Source organism: Marmota flaviventris, chromosome 17, assembly GCF_047511675.1.
Source record: "Marmota flaviventris isolate mMarFla1 chromosome 17, mMarFla1.hap1, whole genome shotgun sequence".
NCBI lineage: Eukaryota > Metazoa > Chordata > Mammalia > Rodentia > Sciuridae > Marmota > Marmota flaviventris.
Genome location: NC_092514.1, coordinates 37509635 through 37531410, shown reverse-complemented (window position 1 = coordinate 37531410; position 21776 = coordinate 37509635). Strand labels below are relative to the sequence as shown.

Here is a 21776-nt window from a genome sequence, read left to right as displayed (position 1 = left end):
GCCACTTATATAGACAGAGAATGTAATCATTACAATTCTCATTGTAATTTTTATATAAATGGTATGCAACATACACCATTTTCTTACCTTGTCTTTTTTCCCCCTACTTAACAATACACAGAGGTACAGATATGTACACACACACACACAACTATGTATATTATAGACTGTGTCTGGAAAGATATGCCAGAAATGGATAACCATGTTTGTCTCTGGAGGGGACTAGAACTCCTCAGTACTTGGAAAAAAAGAGACAGTAGGCAGATTTTTTTTATTTTTCACCATAAACCTTTTGCAACAAATATGTGTCACTCTCTGAATTTTTTCACTTTACTACAATAAATGGCAGCTAGTTTTTAGCATGTCATAGATGGCTCTGAATTCATTATTTTCTTCTTCGTTTATAAAAAGTACAATAAGACAAAAGCACTTTCTAAGCCGATGATCCATCTCCTGGCGGTGCAGAATCTTGAAACAATCCCAGCGGAACCTCCTGGAACGTCACCGTGGTGTCTGGTCGGGTGAACCTCACGTGAGCGCAGGGCGGGGTCGCACTCTGTGGCTTGGGGGTCAGCCAGCCGCTTGGCAGAGGTCATAAAGATGGCGCCCTGGGCTCTTGGGTTGCAAGTCCTGCTCTCAGCAGTGAGGACCGGCTGGGAGTGAGCCTTTCTGCCCACTAGTAAACAGATGGTCACACATCGGCTGCCCAAACTAAGGAGTCACCAGAAACCCTGCAATATTAAGCTGTCACAGGACCCATCTGCCCTCAGCAGCTGTCCACGCATTTGCCTGTCTGGATGCTAGAAACCTCAGTATAACCCCACTCTCAGGGACTGAAATTTCTTATTTTTCCTGTTCTGTTTCTGTGGAGGAAGGCCAGAAGCCAATGCCATCTGCTTCTTGTTTGTCATAGCAGTGTCTTTAATATCTGCTTCATTGAAGGAGCACCGTTACTGGATTTCTCTGAACATTTGACCTGCTCCTCTGATGCAGTTTGCTTGTGTTCTTTTTAACTCTCCCTTAAAACCATGGGCAGCCTCCTAGGCAGAAGCAGGCCATTGCTTGGCAGCTGCACATCACTGTTGCTGCCCAGGGAGCGCAGGCGAGGGGCCAGAAGAGATGAGGCCTCCTTGGCAGGAGGTGAAGGAAGCAGAGTGGCTGGGCTGCCTCCTGGAGGTCTTGGCTCCCAGCCTCCAGTCCAGCCGGCTGCTGCCCACTGCCTTCCTGCTGCTGCCTGTGTGTCTGCTCCTCGGTACAGGTTTTCATGGTTTTAGATCTGTATTCCCAGGCAGCTCTCCCCCAAATGCCTGGCTACTCGTCCTGGTAATTTATATTCCAACTGAAAATATATAAGTAAAATAAGCAGAGTTGAAAATAATTGTAGATTGCCAACCTAGAAGACTGGTTGATGAAATGTTGGTCATCTCAAGGGCATATGTGGGCTATTTGAAATTGTAATTATTGAAGGCATCTGATTCACGATGATAGAAAAATAAGTGACCACAATTTCCCTTCCTTTACCTTCCACTGGAGATACACATAAAAACATTGCAGAGAGACCAACTTTCCACAGCACAAGAAACTAGAAACAGCACTCTGCTGTGGGCCAATGATATGCCCGGCTGCTGCCCAGGTCGCCCAGTTGTCCCATGGAGAGCAGCTCTCCACTCCACCCCAGCAACAGTCCCCACCCCCAGCTGTGCTTATCCCCATGAAGCTCACCTCCCTCTGACACGCCACACCTCTGCTTGTGCATTTGTTTATTGCACATGTTCCAACTGAAATATAAGCTCCATGTGAGCAGAGACTATTTCTGCTGTGCTCCGCAGTCTCCCTAGTGTTCAAAACAGTGCCTGGCACTTGGAAGGTTCTCTGTAAACCCTAGTTGAATGCTGATTGTTAGCTAGATCGTTGCTGGCTGAAACAGCCCAGTATGATACATCTAGCTCTTCTCCCTGATGTGTGCACCTTGCTTACCAAAGATGGCACCTCAGTCCTTCCTTCCGAAAGGAAGCATCATTTTGAAGTGTCCTTCCCTTCATGAATACTGTTTTCTTGCATTGGTTCTAGGATTACAGCTCTAAGCATTGTAATGCATCTGGGGTCAGAGTGATTAGATATTTTAAGATATTAAGTCAGCAGTTAACGGGGCTCTGGGCTGGAAGAGGCCTGGGTATGTTATATGCTGAGGGCTGCAGCTTTTCATTCATTTTTCTTTAACCACTAAAGAACTAGAAATAATTTCAGACTCTTCTTGTCAGTTAGCTGATGAGGAAGCAGGATGTAGGGGTTCCTGCTCGGATCAGCAGTTTCTTAATAAGTAAAAGACTTTGAAACCACAACTAGAGGCTATGCACATAAGTCAGCTCTCCAGCTTAAGAGCTGAGCCAGGGATTCTAACTACAAGCAGGTGGACTATAAGAAGGAATCCGGAAGAATCCATTTGCCCCTTTTATGTGAGAACCGTAGGATGAAAAGATGTCTCCTTATTTATGGGTCCTATGAGGAAAGAGATTAGCAGTAAGAAGATGTAAACAATAAGACTGAAAAGAAAAAAGCAAAGCTATTTCTGAAAAGGATTACAACAGGAAATTCATATTATAGCAACTATCTGCTTCAAGAAAGCATGGATTCTACATAGACAGAAGAATAAAGGCAATATGACCAACAGATTAAGACAGTGCTGGCTGAGAAACAAATACAAATGTTCAGTGATTTGAATTAAGTAAGAAAAAAATATTAAAGAACTTAAATCAATATAAAAATCTGAAAGTAGCAGTTGATATTACAGAAAATAGAATTGATCTGAAAGAAAAGTTTGAAGCCAGATGCAATGGTGCACACCTGTACTCCCAGCAACTCAAGAGGCTGAGGCAGGAAGACCACAAGTTCGAGGCCAGCCTCAGAAACTCACAGAGATTCTATCTCAAAAAATAAAAGGACTGAGGATGTAGCTCAGTGGTAAAGCCTTAGATTCCATCTCTAACACCAAAAGAACAGAAGAGCAAAAAAGAAAAAAGAAAAAGTCTCCCCTCAGGCAGAAGGGCACTGATTTTAAAAGTTGACAGAGAAGACCAAACACAAAAAGCTTCCACTGAAAGGACAGGTGTACTTGAAACAGATACAGAATAAGTGCAAGTAATACTATATCTTAAGGATTCTAAATAGAGTATTTTAAAATTTTAACATCTGTGAAAATTGGGATATAAATTAATGAATTCTCACAGTTACGGTGGACAGCTCTTTATCTTTCTTAGCAATTCACAGGATACATCTAACACAGGAGGTGTCTTATATTCAGTAAAATATGGTAATTTAAAGCATTCTAGAAGAAAATATTCCTATACTGAAAGTACCTTGTCTGAAAATCTAGAGTGCCTATTTGTTACCATAATGACCTTTTATAATTTCAGAGTCACACATATATACATAGAATATTTTTATTACATAAATCATATATGATTTATGATATGTGATATATATACTCAGCTACAGCTAAGTATATTTTTATATAAAATATATATACATCACAGCTAAGTATATTTATACATATGTTATATATGACATATAATGTGTATATAGATATATAAATAGATATTTCTTTTTTCTTTTTTAAGCACATAGACCTTGGGGTGGGGTAAGATGCCCTTACAAAGGAAGAAAAATCGGGATTGCCTTCTGAGATAGTAAATGCCAGAATGCATTGGAGCAACAGCTTTTGTTTTTTGAGAGGAAAAGGTTAGGTTAAGAATGCTATGCCCAACCAAGTTGTCATGTGTGTTTAACAGTCAGATGCCTAAGGAAGCGCGTGCTTCTGAGGCTCTCAGGAAGGGGAGCAGCTGCGATGCGGAGTCAAAGCTGTCACGACCTCCATCTTTCATCTTCACTTCTCTTCATTCGCCAGCTTCGCTCTCCCACAGTAGCTTCTTCCATGTGACCAGGAATGTCTGGATCCCATTTCCAGCTTTGCCACCAGTGAGGAAGTAAGGGTCATGATCTTGGGACTGCTGTCCAGAAATCCCAGGGGAGTGTTCCCACTAACCAGTAACCATAGCCAGAACAGCAGGATTGCCACTTGTTGTGGGACACCTACCTCCATGGGGGTCACTGTGACCAGATAAGTAGGAGCTTCTAGAACATGGCGGTCTCCAATAAGACCAAGGGCAAGCATTTTTTGGAAGAAGGTGAGGCAGAGCTGGGTAGGAGTGCTTGGGGTCATAAAGTGAATGGAATCAGCATTTCCCACAAGAAGTAGAAGTGAAGCTAGGTGAGAAAAACAAATACTAGAGCTTTGTTTTGGATTGTGAACCAACAGAAACCGCACAAAAGTCCATCCGAGTGAACATGGTTAGATGTTTTAGATTTTAAAAATAAATAAAATAGCATGCCATTGAGGATTAAAAAAAAAAAACTTTCTGTATCAGGGCTCCTAAAAGTGCATGCTCATGTGCATTAGCATCCCCGAGGTTGCTGTTCAAAAGGCAAATCCAAGGCCATCCCAGGCATCTAAACCATCATCTCCAGGAATCCACACCCTTGCTAAGCCACCAAAGTGGTCCCTACACACAAAGTTTGAGATCCTCTGGCTTCATGAGCTGACTTAGGAAACAACCCAGATAAGCACATTGGGTTTGATGTGGCCAGTTTGCTGAAGCCATTGTGACAAATCTAAGTTAAAAAAAAAAAATGAAACCACTACACGTTCATGTTTTGTTGTTGTTGTTGTTGTTGTTATTACCAAAGTGCAAAATAAACATCCCCAACTGCCCCAGTGAAGAGAAGTCGGAAGGGGTACAGGAGCAATGGAAATTAGAAATGAGATGACGATTGGCACAGAAGCCACCCAGGCCCAGGATCTGTTGACGACATCTACTTGTCCCAGAAGAGAGCTGTCAGTCATTCTTGGCACTGGTTTTTAATTAGCATAAGAAGTTTGCAGCGAGGTCCCACCTGCCTGTTCCCAGATAGGAAACCCCACCTGCAGTAGCAGGCCTCTTCACCAGGAACTTAACCTGTTTACTCAGCCACTCAGGCTTTCCAAATGTGACTAAGCCAGGGCCACTGGTGAGGCGGGGCTGCTGCTGTCTGCTGTGAGCACTTACCGGCCCCATTTCCCTCCCTGTGCACTGCGCCCATGGGCACTGAAGCCACTGCCCTCAATCAGGGCTCCCTGAGAGGGTGTGCCCAGCCACACAGTCATCCTAAGCTGTACCTGCTTTTATGATGGGGGTTTTTGGAGAATCGTTGCAGATCAAAGCCACTTATATGCTTTATGATGTGCCCATCATTGCCTTTCATGTTCAAAGAGTAAATCTGAAAGTGCCGGAAAATTGATGATCTTTTCAGCATCTCTGCAGGTAGATAATACACATTCACAGTAGCCATATTACTTTTTTAAAGGCCAAAGCACCAAACCTTACAACACAGGTTAAAATGGAGGTACTGCGAGGTATTCATGGATTTGGCAAATGATTAGTGAACAATACCCTGGTTTGTGCTATCTTTTGGATTTTTTTTTTCCTAAATTGAATGTCAGACATAATGGGATTTTTAAAAAGCTTTCTTAAAGTGTTTATTTCGGGTCCTGTCTGCTATATTGGAAGCAGGATCTTATGTAAGCATAACATACTTAGCCAAGTGTCTTGTCTGCGGGGAACACCGTTCCATTTCCACGCCATCCGTCATTCAGCAGGTGCCTGCGCCAGTCAGCTATGGGTGTGGAGGGACAGAAAGATGGCCATTCACTCCAGCTCTGAATTCCATGAGAAAGAGGGCATGCAGAAACAAAGTGGGAAATCGGGCAAGATTTTCCCCAGAGAAGGGAGCAGAATGCAAAAGTTTGGTGGAGAGAAGCATCCTGGTACATTTGGAGAACTGGGTGACTGCAGGGGACCAAAGGGACAGTAGCAAGAAATGAGACCTGAAAACTAAGCAGGAGCTTATAAAAACCCCTGTGTTGGCACATTTGAACTTTGACATGTAAGTAATAGGGAGAAGTGAGCATAGAAACGTAAAACTATCCAGTGAGACACAACCCCATGACATAGACACCATCCTGCCTGGACATGATCGAAAATGCAAACTATTTATCCACGTAAGGAAAGCAAGGACCTGGGGATTAGTTGATGTAGAACACAAACGTGACCATCACATGCCAAAATGGCTGCACTGAGCACAGAAAGAGCTAGCAAGGGTGGAGTTCTTTAGAAAGGTAGATGCAACCCTCAGTAATGAAACCAGAAATCAGAAACTCTCACAGGAGAAAAACTGTAATAAAAATAAAATTTCTTCATCTTTGCAGCTCCCCCAGCTGCTTGCTTCTTTGGCTGCCCCTATAGTTATTAGCAATAAAAAAAAAATCCCTAAAATGAGACGGATCTCGATCACCACCTTCAAGGACAGCAAGGAAGCAGGAGATTAAAGAACTTCATCCCATTCTGCAGCCATTGTTCAGAGGAGAAAATTCCCAGGGAAATGATGGAAATATTTATTTGGGGGAAGGAAAGGTTTGGGTGTGGGGACATTTTGTCATTTGGTCTGTCCAGCCGCCCTTCAAGGACCTCCCTCTCCCCACACATGTCTGCCTGGTTCAAGAAAAGGCACTTCCTCCTTCCGTGGCCCTCCTCCCAGAAGGAGCTGGGTTTGTGGGAATGGAGGCACCTGACCCAAGCTAGACCGCTTCCCATCCTCAAGCTTTTCAGGCGTGGGGACCAGAAGACTCACAGGTCACTGCCACTCATGTGTCTGGAGGGGAACCCTTGGGAGCTATGACTGAGCAGGTTTCCAATTCAGAAGCTGGTCTCAGTGAGAGAGCAGCACGCAGTAGAGCAGACCTACAGGGAGAAGCAGAGGCTTGAGTGACATGGGCCTGACTCCCTCCGGGCCAGATTGGCTTATCTGAGAGGCCAGCCACACTGTGGTCTTGTATAGTCCGAATGTGAACTGCAGATGATTGACAGAATTTACTGTACTCTTAGGAATTGTTGGAGGATGGGTTCTTTGTTGTTGTTGTTGTTATTATTATTATTATTTTGATATCAGGAATTAAACCCAGGGGCACTTAAACACTGACCAACATCCCCAGCCATTTTTTTAATATTTTTTTTTTTAGAGACAGAGTTTCACTGAGTTGCTGAAGCTCCTTTTGATCCTCTTGCATCAGCTTCCCAAGCCACTGGGACTACAAGCATGTGCCACCATGTCCGGCCTCATTATTTTTTATTTTTTATTTTATTTGTTCTCTTTAGCTATACATGACAGTAGAGTATATTTTGACCTATTATACTTACATGGAGTATAACTTATTCTAATTAGGATCTCATTCTTGCAGTTGTACATGATGCAGACTTTTAGTAGTAAAGTATTCATATGTGAACATAGGAAAGCTATGTCTGAGTCATTCTACTATCTTTCCTACTCCCATCCCCCCTTCCTTCATTCCCTTTTGTCTAATTCAATAAACTTGTATTCTCACTCCCTCTTATTGTATGTCAGCATCCACATATCAGAGAAAACATTCAACCTTTGTTTTGGGGGGATTAATTTATGTCACTTAGCATGATAGTCTCCAGTTCCATTCATTTACCAGCAAATGTCATAATTTCATTCTTATTTATGGCTGAGTAATATTCCATTGTGTATATATACCACATTTTCTTTATCCATTCATCTATTGAAGGGCACCTAGGCTGGTTCCACAGCTTAGCTATTGTGTATTGACTGCTATCAATATTGATCCATATGACGTGTCACTATAGTATGATAATTTTAAGTCCTTTGGGTATATACCAAGGAGTGGGATAACTGGTTCAAATGGTGGTTCCATTCCATGTTTTCTTAGGAATCTCCAAACTGCTTTCCATAGTGGTTGCACCAATTTGCCATCCCACCAGTAAAAAGTGTGAGTGTATCTTTTTCCCCACCTCCTCACCAACATTTATTGATACTTGTATTCTTTTTTTTAATATCTTTATTTTTATGTGATGCTGAGGATTGAATCCAGTGCCTCATGTGTGCCAGGCGAGCGCTCTACCCCTGAGCCCCAGCAGCAGCCCTGTTCCTTATATTCTTGATATTTGCATTCTCCTGGAGTGAGATGGAATCTCAGTGTAGTTTTCATTTGCATGTTGAACATTTTTTCATATATTTGTTGACCATCCATATTATTCCTTCTGCAAAATGCTTGTTCAGTTCCTTTGCCCGTTTATTGATTGAATTATTTGATTTTTGTTTTGTTTTAATGTTTAAATTTTTTGAATTTTTTATATATGGAGGATGCCCATTTATTGATTGAATTATTTGATTTTTGTTTTGTTTTCATGTTTAAATTTTTTGAATTTTTTATATATGGAGGATGAATTCTTAAATATTTTCCTCTTAGTAGCATGTTTCCCTAGTACTGGGGATTAAACCCAGAGGCATCCTACCACTGAACCACATCCCCAGCTCTTTTCATTTTTTATTTTGAGACAGGGCCTTGCTAAGTTGCTGAGGCTGGCATTGGACTCGTGATCCCCCTTTCTCAGCCACCTGAGTAAGCAGGTGCGTATCACCTTGCCCAGCTGTTAAGGTGTGTCCAAGTTGAAGAAAACTAAGGCTTTTGGGTTGGTTTAGTCTTTTAATGAATTATAGCAGAAAAATGTATTATGCTCAGATTTGAAGGTATGTTTGGAGTTTATGTAGAAGGGTCAAGGAAGGATGTGTTGCTCCTAAGTGCTTTTATATAAGCGTAGTGCTCCTACGGAGGTCGTGAAATCCATATGACCATTCCCACCTCATAGTGATAGACAGTAGAGTGCAATGTTTAAAAATCATCTACCTACATTTCACGTCATGCAGATCCACATTGTTCCTAGCATCTGGCACTTTAACCTTTGCAAACCAGTTCCCAAAATACAAAGCCGTTGTAAAAATGCACAGGTTTTAGCATTTCCTATGAGAATTTTGGTTGATGCTAATTTTTTTTTAATTTTCTTTTTTGTAGTTGTAGATGGACAGCATGCCTTTATTTTGTTTGTTTATTTTTATGTGGTGCTGAGGATCGAACCCAGTGCCTCACGCGTGCTAGGCAAGTGCTCTGCCACTGAGCTACAGCCCGGCCCAGATGCTAAATTTTGATATCTTTTCTGATATTTTCCATTTGATATTTAGTATTATCCCATCAAATCTGCCAAATGACTAATTCACTTAATTGTTTCAAATTCACCAATTTACCAAAAATGCCTCTCTCTCTTGACTCCTTACAGTTTGTAACAATTCACTTAGGCAGGATGGCAATTGATGACTTTTGAGGATTTCTACAAAGTTCTAAGTGATCAATTTGTATTTTGTTTTCCTAACAGTTTTCAACAGTATGACTCTGGCCTCACTGCAGCTGGGGGTAGCTAGAACAGAGGAGAAACAGGGAAAGAGAGGAGAGCCTATTCCCACCTGCTAATCCCACTGAGGACAGAGGCTGAGGGGGGCCAGAGGGAAAGCCCAGGGGACAGAAAGGGGTGGGCTGAAGTTGGGAAGAGTCTGACACCAAGAACCCCAGGCGCTCATACCAGCCCTGATAGTCCAACCAACAAAAATAAGGGGGAAAACAGCTTTGTTAAATATGCAAATTTAGTAAATTTGGTAAATTGGATTTTCAGCAGATTGAACCTTTGGTGAATTCACCATTTGGCAAGTCACTTTTTACCAATGAATCTAGTTCATAGAAAGTTCTCTCTTTTGCTTAAGCTAATATGAATCAGGTTTCTGTCACTCAAATCCAAGAAAATCCTAACCTAATGAGTCTCAGGAAAAATAATAACAAAAATAAGGGAGGCCAGGCGCCTAGGGAGGTTGAGACAGGAGGATCATAAGTTCAAAGCCTCTTGGCACAGGGCCAGGGGCAAGTTATTTTCTAGAATGTTGGCTTAGAATATTGACTGGGCCCAGTTGTTTCTACATGGTATATGTTCCTGGCCAAACCCTTGGCCTTCTTAAAAAGATAACAACACTTCTTTCCTTTAGCTTCTCTTTGACACATTAAAATTTTTTTCCTCAGCAAAAAGCAAGGCACTAAGCAACTCAGTGAGACCCTGTCTATAAATAAAATACAAAACTAGGGCTGGGGATGTGGCTCAGTGGTCAAGTACCTGAGTTCAATCCCCAGGACAAAAAAAAAAAAAAAATGAGGAAGGAGTGTGGCTTGTTGAACAAGGGGCAGATATCGCCACTCAGATGGTATCCTGCAGAAAGAAGGTATTTTATTTTATCCATCAGGAAGTGAGGTTTTGAAACTAAAAATAAGCACTAACAGGGAATGTGAAGTCCAACTAGTAGAAAGGGAGCGACTGGGTGCTTTTTTAGCTCAGACCTCCAGGCCAGATGACCCCAGCACTCTCAGAAATCTCTGTGCTGTCAGGGGAGAGAAGGGGCCCAAATACTAAAGGCAGGCAAAGGATCTCCTAGTTTCCCAAATGTGAACAGAGACCCCCAAGAGTAAAATCACTGTAGAACCTGACATAAATTTTCAACAAAATTCTAAAATTGTCAGAATTTACAAGTACTTAGAAAAAGCTACAAAAATCAGCATAAAGCTAATGGGAAGGAATTGGGTAAAACTAACGTGAGTTCCTTTAAACAACATTTAAGATGAAGACCTACTCATCAGACTTGCCAGTGGCACAATACCAGGAAAGATAACTTATATTTTGGATGACAGAATCAGGATTCAAATTATCTTGACAAGCTAGAACAATAAGAAACCACCATACAATGAAGTTAATGTGAAGTTCTGCCTTTGGAATTGGTATGGCATTTGTTTGCGTGTGGAGAAGGAAAGCCTCTGGGGCCACATCTGTCCCCAAGACTCTAGTACTTGTGATTCTCCCAGTCACGTGCAGCATTGGGGTGCAAGTAAGAAACTTAGCACTAGAGAAGAGAGATAGAAATCATTCTTTTGGGTTAATTTGCACAGGGCAAGGGGCAAGTTATTTTCTAGAATGTTGACTTATAATATTGACATGGGCCCAGTTGTTTCCACATGGTGTAGGTTCCTGGCCAGACCCCTGGCCTTCTTAAAAAGATAGCAGCACTTCTTTCCTTTAGCTTCTCTCTTTGACACATTGAAAATTTTTTTCCTAAGCTTCCTTTTCTTCAATACCTGAAACTAAAAGAAATATCCAACATATTTATGGCCAAAAAAAAAAATGGTTTTTGCATTTAGTATTTTTTACTTGAGTATTTCTTTTTAACTTATTTCAAAAAATATGGAATGTCCAATTTTCTGATTTTCATACATTTTGTAACCAGAAAGAAAAATATTTCAATGTTATAATTTATTTTAGATGATTTTTCTTCCAGAAACAAAGCAACTAGTTAACCAATAAATGAGCATAAAATTTTCATAGTGGAAAAAATCAGTTTGATCCTTGGTATGACAGAATTATTACAAAATGAAGCAAAGAGTTACATCCTGATCTAGGGAGAAATATACCAGGCATAGAATATCACAAAAAAAAAATGAAAAGAATCTGACTGAGAGCTTAAGAAGAAAAGAAATTTAGGTATAAAATGGAAAAGCACAGCAGCCTTACAGGACCAGATGACTCAGAACTCCTTGTCAGAAAAGAGGAAAAAAAAAAAATCAGGGAACAATTTGTTAAGGGATATTATATTTCTTGAGTATCAAGACAAATGGAAAAAAAAAAAAAAACCCAAGCCCAGCCTAGCTAAATTATGCCATTCAGAATTAGTAACTTTCCACATCTGAAGCTTCTTTGATGCATGGCAATTCTTGGCCTTCTCTGTTTAGCATATGCACTGAATTAACAGACCTAGTAGGAAGGAGTATTTGACAGGAAACAGGCAATGTGGTTTCTGGTCCTAACGCTACCATCAGCTAGCTGTAAGCCTTTGAGGATGTCAAAATTTTTTTGTTCTGTGATTTATCTAAAAGATTAAAAGACTGTACCAAATTTGCTCATTTAAAAAATATATATATTTATTTTTGTAAGATGAAAAAGATCTGGAGATCTGTTTCACAGCAGTGTGAATATACTTAATACTTCTACTGAACAGTACACATTAAAATGGTTAAGATCTCAAAAAGTAACATAATAATTGGTATTTGTTAGCCAGCAACATAGAAACAAGAAAAATCTATTTCTTCAAGCTCACTAACATATCAGACGTTGTCTTAGGCATGGGGTTGCAAAAACCAACCTCCTACAATTCTTTGTGGTCTATCCAGGGGAAAAAATGCATAACTCATAACATTTGTAGAAGTATAAATATGGTGGCTTACAGCACAAAGGTCAGAGTACACCTTCAGACATACATGAGAGAGAGATGGGAAAAGTGTTCTGGGAAAAGGTCATCAAAGATGGGTTGTGTTTGTGCTGGGTTTTAAAGGAGATCTCTAAGTTTAACTTCTAGCCAAGTTGGAGTAACAAGATGAGATTTAGACTTACCAAAAAACAAACTGAATGAAACAGTGGATTTTAAGACACTGGTTATCAACAGTGAAGCACAGCCATCCTTGAGAGACCAGAACCCACGAGAGGAGCACTACAGTCACCCCCGCCTACTGCCTGGCGAGTATCTAGCCGTGGCACCTAGAGCTTGGGAGACCAGGGTGGCTATAGTTTTCAGGACAGCAGCAGAGAGGAGACCCACACAGGGAGAGAACTCTGGTTGTTCCTCTGACTGCTGATGTGCACATGTGTATGATACAGCTACTTGAGGATCAAGAAAGAACAGTCCAAAAAGATTAGAGGTACCAAGGCCTGGCACTTTCAGAAAACAAAAAGTAATGCCTGTTCCTAGAAACTAGAGTGGAAAACCTATAACAATCCTTGGAGCACTGTGTGTCACGCACAGAAGGGTCTTGCTTTAGTAAGTGGGGAATCATTGGCCCTAAACTGAACACTAATCTCCTCTAACAAATCTTAACAGCCAGACCCAAAAGAACTAAATTTTCCCAAGTAACTAGAGGAATACATAATTATTTAGCACCCAAGTATGTGAAATTCACAGTGTTTGACATCCAACCAATAATTAGCAGGCCTGCAAAGAAGCAGGAAAATACACCCTATTATGAGAAGAAATATCAATGAAAACTAACCTAGAACTGCCACAGATATAGTAATAGCCAACAAGGACATTAAAATAGTTATTGACTGTGTTTTAACAAAAAGTTAAAGTTGTAAAAGACTCTAAAAACACCCAAATCAAACTTCTAGGAAACTATGTCTGACATGAAAAAAAAAGAAAAACAGCGGGTGAGTTTAACAGTATATTAGACATTGCAGAAGTAAAGATTAGTGAATTTGAAGACAGCAATAGAAACCATCCAGAATGAAACATATCTCCATCAAGTTGCTCAAAAACCAGGATAAGAGTGAAATCTTAAAAGTAGCCAGAGGAATAAGACACATTTTATACAGAGGAATAAAGATAAGGATGATAACAGGTTTTTTATTGGAAACAGTGCAAGCAAGAAAGCAGTGTAGCAACTCCTTTAAAGAACTGGAGGAAAAAACTGTCAACCTATTATTCCACATCCTGCAAAAATACCTTTAAAGACAAAGGTAAATTAAAGACTTTTCAGACACACAAAAGATGAAACAATTCATTCACAGAAAATGCACATTATGAGAAATGTTTAAGTCTTCAGGAAGAATAAAATATACAATATAAAAATATAGATCTCCAAAGACTAACGAAGAACACTAGAAAAATTGTTACATGAGTAAATTCATAGCATTTTTTCTTATTATTTAAATCTTTTTAAAAGACTTTTTTTAATTTTCTGTTTAAAAAATAACAGTAACAGGGGCTGGGGTTGTGGCTTAGCGGTAGAGTGCTCGCCTAGCATGCATGAGGCACTGGGTTCGATCCTCAGCACCACATACAAATAAAATAAAGATGATGTGTCCACCTAAAACTAAAAAATAAATATTAAAAAATAACAGTAACAAATAAATGTGGGTCAATTCATGAATAGAATATAGCAAACCTAAATATTTATACCCCTAATGAGAGAATTTCAAAATATCTTAAGCAAAAACTAATAGAACTATAAGTAAAACTAGGGAAATGTACAATTGTAGTTGGAAATTTCAGTACTCCTATCTCAGCAATCAATATAAGAGTCAACATAAAATTATTAAGCCTACAGAAGACCTGAACACTGTGCCAAAGGAAATGAATTAGCATATTTTTAAACTTCCTACCTTATAACAAACACCAGGACACATGTTATTTTCAAGTACTTATTTGCCAAGATAGAGAATATTCTGGGCCTTGTCATAGTCACAATGAATATAAAAGGTTTCGAGATCTCTGCCATAATAAAATCAAATTAGAAATCAGCAACAAACAGGTCTTTAAAAAAATTCCTTCAAAAGTAGGAACCAAATAACACTCCAAAGTAATCCATGGGTCAAAGAAGAAATCAGAAGATAGGATTTTGAACTGAATTAAGATGAAGACATCTGTGTTCTCTTGCTAAAGCAACACTTAGGTGTAAGTGTGTAGCACTAAATGCCTAGATTAGAAAAGAAAGATCTCAAATAATGATTCAACTTCCACTCCAAGAAAGTAGAGGGGCGCTGGGGTTGTGGCTCAGTGGTAGAGCACCTGCTCAGTACATGTGAGGCACTGGGTTAGATCCTCAGCACCACATAAAAATAAATAAATACAATAGAGGTATTGTGTCCATCTACAACTAAAGAAGAAGAAGAAGAAAGAAAAATCAGAACATATTGAAGAAAGCAAAAGAAGAGAAACAAAATATCAGAATAGAAATCAACAAAATTAGAAAAATTATAGAAATATCAGTTAGAACCATCTGGTAAGATTGATTATGAAAAACAGAAGAAAAATTCCCAACATCAGAATAAGAGGTTTGTTTTTTGCTTTTTTAAATTTATTTATAACTGATAAACAAGAGCATAAAAACTATACCTACTTACAGGATATTGTATGATATTTTGACATGTGTATTGTGTGATGTTCTGGTCAGATTACACATACCTGCCTACTCAAACATTCATCATGCATGGTAAAAACATTCAAATTCCTTTCTCCTAGATGTTCATCATCTGTGGTCACCCTACTGGCAGTAGCACGCCAGACCTCCTTAGTCTCGTCTAACTATGTGACAGCACAGAGTCTGTTGGGGGGGGGGGGGTGGATATTTGAGTGTGATAATGTTTTCACCTCTCAAAACCTGTCAGACTGTACACTTTGGATATGAGCTTACTTGCCACGTATGCTTCAACAAGGCTGTCACTAGAGATGACTGGGGTCTGGAGTGTAGGGAGGGAGTCCAGGTGGAAAAGGCCGGTACATTTTGGATATAAGGAGACAGTATGCACAAAGACATAAAGGATCTATTTGAAAATACACTGACACTATTCTGAAAACTGTCATCCAGTGCGGCAAGGTCAGAGTCGGGTGGAAGGATGTGGAAGGGTGTGGCACGAAATACTAGAAGGGTCCCTAGGTATGGCCAGGTGGTTAGGACCATGAAGGTAATATAGATGAGTTTGAATTTATGCCAAAGCAGAAGGAAATCACCTAGGAGAACGAGTGGCAGGAAAAGAGGAGCCAGGCTGGAACCCCAGGCAGCTCCTGTGCTGAATGGATGACCAAGCTGAAAGGAGGTGTCTCACAGAAAGCAGAGGGGGACATCGTGGTCATGCCTCAGCCTAAGAGGAGATCTGCTGGCCTTTGAAAGTGTCTGTAGTGAGGGGTTTGGATAAAAGCCAAATTGGACACACAAACTGATTTAAAAGACTGGTTAGAAAGTAGGGACTGATCTTTAAAGTATTCTTATCTCTATTCTGTGGTTTAGTCAAGCTCAAAAGTTTAATTTCTCATATTGAACAGATTCAAGAAAACCAGTTCCAGGTGTCTGATCTCTAGGTGAGAACCTGAAAACCCAGTGGTAAATGTGTTCTGAATTTGGGCAGCCAAGGATGTGGAGAAAAAGGGAAGCTTACTCACCGTTGGTGGGAATGTAAATTAGTGCAGCTACTATGGAAAACAGTACGGAGGTTCCTTAGAAAAGTAAAAATAGAACTACCATCTGATCCAGCTATACCACTCCTGGGTATAGATCCAAAGGAAATGAAGTCAGCTTGCGAAAGAGAAGCCTGCAAGCCCATGTTGATTGCAGCACTATTCACAATAGCCAAGAAACAGAATCGGCCTGCGTGCCTGTCAATAAACGGACAAAGGAAATATGGTATAGATACTCAGTAGAGTATTACTCAGTCATAAAGAGGGAAATCATGTCAGTTGCAGGAAAGTGGATGGAACTAGAGGACATTGTATTGAGAGAAGTAAGCCAGACACAAAAATACAGGTATTGCATGTTTTCTCTCATATATGGAAACTGGAAAGAGTAAAAAAGACAACCTAGAAGAGGGACTATTAGTGAAGGGGACCATCAGGAAGGGGAACAGAAGGGAGGGCAGGAGAGAGGGCAGGAGGGGGTAGAAGGATCAAAGAATGACATAGGCATGTGTGGAAATATCACAGAGAAACCCATCAATTTGTATAATTAATATGCATTAACAACTATAATTCCAAAAATTTTTTAAAAAATCATTCAGTTTGGCAAGTTAATGCTGATTCCTACAAGAGCAAGGTGCTTAAGTTTTTGTTCTGTTAGGTGACGGCCTAATTGTGCAGTTGAGCAGTGGTGAGTGATCCCGAGAAGGCAGAGGTATGGTCTCCAAACCTTATTATGCACATGCGGATTCTGTGTCCATCCCTCAGGAGGCTCGCTCCCTCTCTGGTTGGACTGTAACTTTCTATTCCTCTCATATGGGTTTTTAAAAGAATGCAGGGCCACTAACAAAGAGAAATATTTTCACCAAATAACTTGTTTTATGTTTATGAGGTTCCCAAACCATCTTCTGCTATTTTCTCCTATGCGATTGCTGCCAACATTTCTGATGTTTTATAAACCTGAGCACTTGAAGAGCTACCTCAAGGGTCTCTTCGAAACCTGTTTCTGAATCTTGAAAATTCCATCTGTTAGATTCTTATTTGGGCTCTATTTTCAGTTGTCACTAGGGGAAACCAAATCATATTCATTATTTTGTGTGACTGTCCTTGGAGCCCTTGGTAAATAAAGGCAGCATTGTTAGTTAAACGATAGCCATCTGTTTGTTCAGAGGAGCAGACTCCCATAGAACACTTGCACCTCCCGCAAAAGGTAAGGTGTGAAAATAAACATCCGGACCCCTGGCAGATCTCGATGAACTGTTGGGTATTACATATTACCTCTGTTCTACAGCATCCAGTTTGAAAGAGAGGCAGTAGGACATCAAAGATGATATTATATTAAAACATCAGAGTTCCCACAGAAGCACATTTCCAAGGCACATGGACAACCCCCACATCCTTTCATCCGATTTAGGTGGTTTTGGCATTCTGAACAGGATGTGACATGCTTTGGATATGGATTACAGAATATTCTTTAAAGTTCTGTGTTGCTCAAAAGACTTTTTCACCTTCCTTTTATGACAGATTAGAGGTAGAAAGTCCCAGTTGTCCTCAGGAAGCCTTGGCAGATGACTCCAACTCCAGATTGCTAAATGTGCTCTTCTTTGTTGCATCTATCCTAGATAGAGGAGTAAGAAGGTCAGGAGATCCAGGTGCCTTTAAGTATGAAACCTTGTGGTTTAAGAACTCGCCATCAGTCATAGCACTTGGAACTTAATAGCAAATAGGGCAGAGGAGCGAGCTCGCCAATTCTGCAGTGTTCTTTGGAAAATAAATACTTTGACATGCTTCCTCTTCCTTCTCCCTGACTCACCCTGATCTACCTAATGATGAGCTAATTTTGTTGCAATTTTATTCTTAAATTCTATTAGTGGATTCTCCTCAGTAGGCAAAAACAAGGCAACGGAGGCTTCTTGTGGTTTTGAGGTTCCTGTCTGCCTTGTTTCTGAACCCTCGCTGCTCTCACCTCTCTCGGATGAGGGTATTGACTGACCACAAACCAGAAAGCTTACTCTGTTGGTGATAAGCACAACTGGAACCTACCTTTTAAAAAGTCCTGCTTCCTTTCCCACCGTCATGGGTATGCTGACCACTGTGGGTGGATAGCTGTTGGAGGTCGTTGAGCAGAGAAGCATCCCAGGAATTCTGGAGACTACTTGATGATTTGTCCCTGACCTGTCAACCTAGCTAGGAAGTCTTCCAAAACCCTCTCCTAGTTGCATTTAATGACACCCCATATCCAATCAATACTTTACTTAAGCTAATTCAATATAAAGAGAATGAATTTATAATAAAACTCATATATTTCTATTGTACTTATTCAAAAATTTCATCAGTAAATAAAAGGATACAAAATAAATACCTGGAAATAAATGGAATGCAGAACTTTGTAGCTTGAGGCTCCTGCCTAATGACTTTTTTAAATGGATTGAGCTACATAGAGAAGGTCACTGAAAGATCCCGGGATTGGAGCTACAGAAATATATGGCCTGGACCCAAAGGAGCCTCAGATTTAGACACTTGCTAACTAAGTTTAGCTCACAGGAGGTGAAGGTTGGTGAGGGAAATGGAAATTCCAAGAGAAGGGAGGATGTTAATGTCTTCACCTTAGAAAATGAGGAATTAAGAAATATATTTTTTCCAGTTCCTTATTGATTGAATAAAAATAAAAGATGCATATATTATTTAATATAGTCAAGATAATCATAATCCCAGCTAATCATAATTTGGGAAACTGAGGCAAGAGGAACACAAGTTCAAGGCCAACCTCAGAAACTTGGTGAGACTCTGTCTCAAAATAAAATAAAAGGTCTGGGGATGTAGCTCAGCGGTAGAGTTCTCCTGGGTTCAATTCCCAGTACTGTTAAAAGAAGAAGAAGTAAAAGAAAGAGGAGGAGAAGAAGAGGAGGAGGAAGGGGAAGGAGAAGGAGTGGGAGGAATAGGCATAGGCTTATACTGATTAAATTTTAGATGAGGAGAAAGGGAATTATTAGTGTTATAAACTCTGATCTGTCATAAAAGGAACTCAGGGGATAACATGTAAAGTTTATAAATTAAGAGCACTATAAACAAGTTAGTTAGTGACTGGAGCTAACCATGAAAAAATTAAAAATAGAAGTAACTTAAAACAAACATAACAGAGGGATCCTGGGTCAAGGGGCTATTACGTTTCCCTTGTTTCAGCCTCTGTGTGAAATTCCTTTGCCAGGGAATAAAAAGGTAATGTTTTTAATCACCCAAACAAAATAGAAGTTCTGGCTGTTGAATGGAAGTAAATGCTTTCTGATTTCCCAAAACTAAATGAACAGGGGGGAAGAGGGTTTGAAAGTCTTATCTCTTGAAAATAGTACTGAGGAACTATTGGTATGCTACCAAGTGTCAGGAAAAAAGGGTTAATCCTTCCTTGCTCTGAAGAAATGTCAACATTTAAATTTCTAATTTAAACCCTATTCTGTCTAGAGAACAGGGAATTACCATCCCAGTTCCTACCAGAATTTACAGTTTTTCTAGGCCATTTGGCAAATTTAATGGAATTGAGAGTTCCCAGAAAGAGAGAAAAGCTTGACATAGGGCACAGTCCAAAGGAACAGAAGAACAGAGTAACAGGACCCTTACAAAGTTCTAGCTGAGGGCAGAGCTGATTGAAAGGTTGCAGCTATTCATTTTAAGTAGGACTGTGTGGTCCATTTACTGACCGCTTACCTAGGGTGAGGTCTTCTCCATCCCCTGCCCCTGCCTGCTGCACCCCAACTCTCCTCTCCCCTCCTTTCCCCTCTGATCTCCTTCTCTCCTGCCCCACAGGCGAGCCCAGCATACCTCTTGCAGATCCACCTACCCAAGCATGACTAGTAAAAAGACCCCACTAAGCTCTCTCTTCCAAGTGCCATTTTGAGTCAGAAGAATTTCTCTTCAGTATTTTTATTTACTTTCCCTTCACCTCCCTCAGCCTGTTTGTGGCATGACTTCCGCTTCCCTTTTGCCCATCCTTCTCCCACTCCTGCCTGCGGGAGCCAGCCTTTTCTAACCTCAGGATAAAACTAATCAACCTCTTCTTTTCCTCACCTCGTGTTCCCGGAAAACAGACAGGTGCACTAGGTAACTTGGATTCATGAAAGATCCTTTATAGCATTAATAGACACCGTGTGTGTGTGTGTGTGTGTGTGTGTGTGTGTGTGTGTGTGTGTGTTAGAATCAGGAAAGTTATGTTAGAAATCCACTGGCGTTCCATCCATAGTTCCTCAATATTTAGCCTAATCCCAGGGCCTGAAGCTGAGTGTTATGGAATCCACCCATGTACAGATGAATCATGCCAAACTGGGATCTCACCTAGTCTTAGATTTACTTTAACTTTACAGCAGTAGCTATAAAAGGAGCTTTGAAAGCGTGGAGAATGTTGGAAGAGCCCCCAGAACGTGCGTGTGGTGTTCCCAGTGTGCTGCACGAGAGGTCTGATAGGAGGAGACCACCTCTTGCTCCCCATCTGACAACCCAGGAGGTTTAAGTATGGGGGTGAGGTTTTGACCATCCAAGACAGATTAGATAATGGCAGACTCTGGGTAGCACTGCTCTTCCTCCTTCACGACACCTAAGAATAGACATTTTATATGGTGAATGGGGTTCAGATCGGATCACTCCATGAGATCCCCTGGTTCTGGCTTCTGCTCACCTCTTACCAGCAGGCAGTTCGTGCATATGAAGGTGAGATACCGCCAGGAGGGCCTTTAAGATTCCAGCCAATTCAGGGCAGTGGTCAGATCTAAACAGAACTCATCCCTGCTGGCTGAATTACTGCTGCTTTAAAGACCTCCAGGGGAAAATATCCCACAGTTCCCGTGGTGATTTATTTAATGACTTTAAACATCCCACTCAGGAAATCTGGTCCTATTTCTAACCAAAATCCCCTGTGCTGTGGTTTCTTCTCCTTCTCAGGGACTGTGGGAAATAGCTGTCCCCATCTAGTGACTCACCCCATGTTCTCATCCCCTGACCTTTTATCTCTCCTTTACCCTCAGCTCTCATTTTCTGGCTCCTTAATAGGCTCAGATTACACATGCTACAGATCCACCACAGCTGGAAAGCTCCTGTGCTGGGATGGCTCTTGAGTCACGTTCAAGTCCTCGCTCTCTGATTAACTGGAAATGCAGAGTTAGTTGGATGTGAGCACTTCCCAGTCATGGCTTATCCCTCCGGGATTGATGATCTCAGAGAGGGAAAACCCTGAGAAAGGGAACTCACCTTCCAGGGCGTGTGCCATTGCTCACCCAGTGGGAGGTGACATTTTCCAGTGTCTGGGGCATGTCCTCTTGCTCCCTTGGGAGTTCCCACCACAGGAAACAGGTTAGATAGGGAAGAGTTGCACTGGAGTTTCCGTGTGTCCTCCTTAGCAGGAACCAATACAGAATTGGCCCGGCTGGTCGCGAGCAACGTGTTCCAGCTAAAGTTGAAGGGGACCTATGGGCTGCTGCCCACACCATATGGAACACTTCTGAGATTAGTCACTGCTTAGCAGGCTCTGGCTTTGGCCTAGAGTAAACCTATCTCCAGGAAACAGAAGAAGTGAAATATGCCTATTCTGTCTTCACCCTGAGAAAGCAGATTGCTCATAGAAGGTTTCTCCTTCTACACACTCACTTATGTGGAAATCCACAGAAGTTTCTGTGAAACCAGGGCAGTCAGTAGCAGTGTCATAAAACATTTATCGACAACATAGATCTCAACATGTTTATTTAAAGGGTACCAGGTCATGTTGTCATGGAATTTATTTATTCATTATCAACTAAAAT

General features: G+C 40.9%; 1 protein-coding gene and 1 long non-coding RNA gene across 2 annotated transcripts in view; one reads left to right on the top strand and one right to left on the bottom strand.

The window, feature by feature from the left end:
- Myo1d (myosin ID) overlaps positions 1–21776 on the top strand; it is a 310288-nt gene that overhangs the window by 227826 nt on the left and 60686 nt on the right. The window lies entirely within an intron of this gene.
- Positions 17311–21417, bottom strand: LOC139702477 (uncharacterized). The gene is made up of 2 exons (XR_011705118.1): positions 21229–21417; positions 17311–17611 (listed from the first exon to the last, which is right to left on the bottom strand). It is a non-coding gene; the product is annotated as an uncharacterized lncRNA (long non-coding RNA).